Source organism: Passer domesticus, unplaced genomic scaffold, assembly GCF_036417665.1.
Source record: "Passer domesticus isolate bPasDom1 unplaced genomic scaffold, bPasDom1.hap1 HAP1_SCAFFOLD_55, whole genome shotgun sequence".
NCBI lineage: Eukaryota > Metazoa > Chordata > Aves > Passeriformes > Passeridae > Passer > Passer domesticus.
Genome location: NW_026990163.1, coordinates 545,585 through 550,181, shown reverse-complemented (window position 1 = coordinate 550,181; position 4,597 = coordinate 545,585).

The following is a 4,597-nucleotide window of genomic DNA, read 5'->3' as shown; positions in this document are numbered from 1 at the left end:
GTGACACCAGAGACAACATGCAAATGAGAAATGCAGTGCAACCTGGGTTTTTACAGTTTTACAGTTTTTATAAGAAAAACCCCTAAAATCACGAGCCAAGAAGTGACTTAAAGTGACGTCTAAGGATGGGAGCATTGTACCGTACCTGCTTGAATCTTTTTATTTCTCACCCTAACCTGAAAAGAAACTGATTAAAGAGACCCCCCGGGGTTTCTAAACCAACAAACCAAGGACTCAACGACTCTCCCGTGAAGACAGAGTCCCCAGTTCTGTCTGCAGACCAGCGGACAAAACTGCATCATCCTCCTCCTTCGTGCCACGCCTGGGAGCAGCGGCGGCGAGGGCGCAACCCGTCGATTTCTCCCCACCTGAGCTGATTCTTCTTAATAAAGGCATTAAAAAGGAGAAAGATCTCCTGCCCATTTATTTCAGCTTGGGGGACTCGTCTGGGATAGCCACGCCTGAAGAGGACACCAGGACTGGGACGGCCGCCCACCCTGGACCTGCAGGACAGCTGGCTATCGGGACCAGAGAAGATCGGCTTGGGACAGTGACACAGAGCAGCGCCGGATAGGTGAGAATATCCGGCGGCGGGAGAGGGAGGCGAGCGAGTGTGTGTGACTGAGACGAGGGCCGGCAGCCCGGCCCTTCAAAGCGAGTGAGGACCCCTCAGTGCCGCGGTTCCGCACCCCCACGAGGGGGCCGGCCGGGAACAGGGGGAAGCGAGTGGAACTGGTGATTGAGGCGCCTCCAGAGGGGTAAAGAGGACCCCCCTCCGGGCGTGCGGAGGAAATAGCTGTGTGAGTGGCACGCACCCCAAAGGCCCTGATACAGGTCCTAACGAAGGAAGTTAGGATTTAGGATATCAGGCAGTTTGGCCCTGATACAGGTCCTAACGAAGGAAGTTAGGATTTAGGATATCAGGCAGTTTGGCCCTGACAAAGGAGGTCGGGCACCTCAGAAGCCAGGGTTTTGAGGTTTGACTGTTCGAGCCTTGGCAAGGGAAGGCCAAGGTCTCTCTAAGTCCTGACGAAGGAGGTCAGGCGAACCTCAGAGGTCAGGACCTTGAGGATGTTTTTTTGTATTTTGGTTGTTTGTTGAGTCTTAGCAAGGGAAGGCGAAGGTCTCAACAAAGTCCTGACGAAAAGGGTCAGTGAAATTGGAGTTTTGGCAGGAGGTCGAGACTTCTTAAATAAGATATATTTCCTTTAGAGAAAAAAAGACATCTTTGTGATTTGTTTAGAGGCAGAAAATATGGGAGGGTGCGGTAGTAAGAAAAGTGGCCAAAGATTGAAGAATATACCTCCCCACAGTCCCCTAGGTGAACTATTAGAGAAATGGGACTTTATAGAAGGCACAGAAGGATTAGATAAAGTTAAGATGATTCATTACTGTTCAGAAGTGTGGCCAGAATTAGAAGTGCAAGGAGGATGGCCATGGTGTGGGACGAAAGACAAGTGGATGTGTCAACAGCTGAGTAGTTATCTGACGGCTCGAGATACTGATCCTGAGGAATTATTGTACGTAGCTTGTTGGTTGAATGCTATAAAGAATGAAGGAGTGCAAATTTGTAAAGTGCAGAGCAAGAAAGAAGGGAATGAAAGAGGAGATGCTAGAATTAAGGAAATTGGTAAAAGGTGGGACCCCCTAGACTACTTGCCTCCTGATGCCCCTCCACCTTATAATCCTCTCCTTCGAGCACCTCAAATAGCAGATCCAATTCTTCTCCCGGCTGCCATGGGGGCCATTCCCTCACCACCCCCTTCGACTCCTTCAGCTGCTTCTGCACCACCACTAATACCTACTACACTTGCTGCATGCTCCACCCCTTCTCCAGCTCCACCTAACATGCACCCAAGCTCTTCTCCCCCTCCTACTGCAGTCCCTCCACCTCCTCCTAACTGGGACATAAATGCCTCCTTATCTAGTAACCCCTTATCACCAGGTACAGCCGTTAGCCTACAGCAAGTCCAAGCTAATGCTAATACCCCTCAAATGAACAATCTTCTGTCTGAAGATGGGCCATACTGTAGTACCCGATCCAAGACCTCCAAAGCAGAGAAACTTTTTCCCCTTAGAGAAGTTCCTATGGGAGGAGTAGCAAGAAGTGTTAGTTTTGTAAATGCTCCTCTAACTGCTTCTGAGGTAAGAGGATTCAAGAAGGAGTTAGGGAATTTAGTTGAAGACCCCGTGGGCATTGCTAACCAAGTGGATCAGTTTTTAGGTCCAAATTTCTACACTTGGGGGGAGATGAATTCCATTCTAAATATATTATTTTCCCCAGAAGAGTCCCGAATGATTAGGGCCGCAAGCATAAGAGTTTGGGAAAAAGATAATCATCCAGGGCCCCAAGTGCCATCAGAAGAAGAAAAATTGCCACTAGTGGATCCCAATTGGAATCCTAACCAGGAGGAAGGGAGGAAGGCCATGATGGAGTACAGGTCCTTGATAATTCGAGGGATAAGAGAATAAATTCCCAAAGAAACTAATACAAAACTGGCATTTGAGGGTATACAGGAGAAAGATGAAACTCCTGCCACTTGGCTTAATCGCCTGAGGCGGAACTTTCAATTGTACTCCAAAACAGACCTGGACACCAGCGAAGGTGAAATGCTACTAAAAGTCCAATTTGTTACTAAATCTTGGCCTGATATACAGAGAAAACTGGAAAAGATTGAGGATTGGCAAGGAAAAGACATTAATGAGTTATTGAGGGAAGCATTGAAAGTGTATTTAAGGAGAGAAGAAGAAAAAGCAAAGGCCAAAGCTAGGATCATGGTTGCTATAGCCAGAGAAAGTGTGGGAGCAAACAACTCTTTCCTACAGTACGAGGCCACAAAAGAGTGGGAGGGTCCACCACCAGGAGCAGGCCAGGATACGGCAGTACTATCAGGGACAGGAGGCATGGAGAGGCCTCGAGTCCCTTTGAGTGAAAGCTGGACCCCCCCCCCCAAGACTGTTTAGCCTAAAGTTGTGAAACCTTTGCTAGCTGATCAAGATAGCAAAGGAAGCAGCTTTAAGACCAGAAGATCTGGTAAAAGTTTTTTTTAAGCAGAAACCACACCCGAGTAGGGAAAAAGAGAGAAGAACTCATATTTTTGTGAAATTTAAAGTTACGTCAAAGGATATGGGGGAGTGGTTAATATCTGATGGACGGGTGTTTCTAAACAAAGCACTTGCTAGGATGGTGCTAACAGAACTACAGAAATTAACCCACTGGAGAGTCCAAGGACTATGTGATTATTTCCTAAGAAATAACCTGTGCATAAGCGTATATGACCTAGCAAAAACAATTACAAAAGGGTGTTTAATTTGCCAAAAAGTAAACCAGAAAGTCATGAGAAAAGTAACACCTGGAGGGAGAGAACTAACTCTAAGACCTTTCCAGAGCATACAAATAGATTTTACTGAAATGCCCCCAGTACAAGGATACAAATATTTACTAGTTATAGTAGATCATCTCACTCACTGGGTAGAAGCCTTCCCAACCAAAAGGGGAACAGCCCAAGTAGTAGCAAAAGTAATCTTAGAAAACATTATCACCAGATATGGAATAGTAAATACCATAGACTCAGACCGAGGTCCACATTTTGTAGCTCAACATTGCACAATATAATTGAAGTTTTAGGAATAAAATGGAGATTGCATACTCCGTGGCAACCCCAGAGTTCTGGGAGGGTGGAACAAATGAACAAAACTCTCAAAAATGAATTGGCTAAAGTGTTTGCCCCTAGTGCTCTTGCGCATCAGAACAAGACCCCGGTCTGATATAGGGATTTCCCCCTATGAAATGATGTTCGGATTGCCATTCTCTTCCAGGAGACTGCCTGGAAGGAGAAGAAGCTACAAGGAAATATTTAGAAGTAATTGGAAGAACTCTAGAAGGACTTAGAAAAAGAGGATACCTCCCCCAAACCTCCCCTCTTGATACAAAAGCACATGACATCAACCCAGGAGATTGGGTTTTAATAAAATCCTGGAATTATAGACCATTGATGCCTAAATTTGAAGGCCCCTTTCAGGTACTCCTCATCACTAATTCAGCTGTGTGAACCGGAGAAAAAGGTTGGACCCACATCACAAGAATTAAAGGACCAGTCTCACCCCCGAGTATTGGACAAGATTCTTCAGTGTCTCCCTCTGGTATTGGACCAGATTCTACACCACCCTCACACCCTAACTCAGGACAGGATTCAACCGCATCGGGAGTTAATTCAGCTGAGTATACTATTATAAAAGGACCAAATGACTTAAAATTGACATTCAAAAAGACTGATGAACTGCGTAAGAAAAAAGTTTAGAATCATAACATGTCTTGAAGTGTTTTAAGAAATTTGTAAAAGTTAAAAATTGTTAATAAGTAATTCTGGTTAAGTCATCCCAACTTGGTACCAAAGACCCCAGGTTAATCTTCTCCAGAGTGCTCCCCTAGGAGGGACTAAATTAGCAGGGACAGATCAAGAGAGGTTTAACCAGAGGAGCAAGAGACTCTAAAGAACTTGGAGACTTCTTCTCAGTAAAATCCTCAAGAGGCAAGGCCGGGTGGGCAGGCTGTGCAAGATGACCCATACTGGACTCTTGGGAAGGGTAGTAGTGC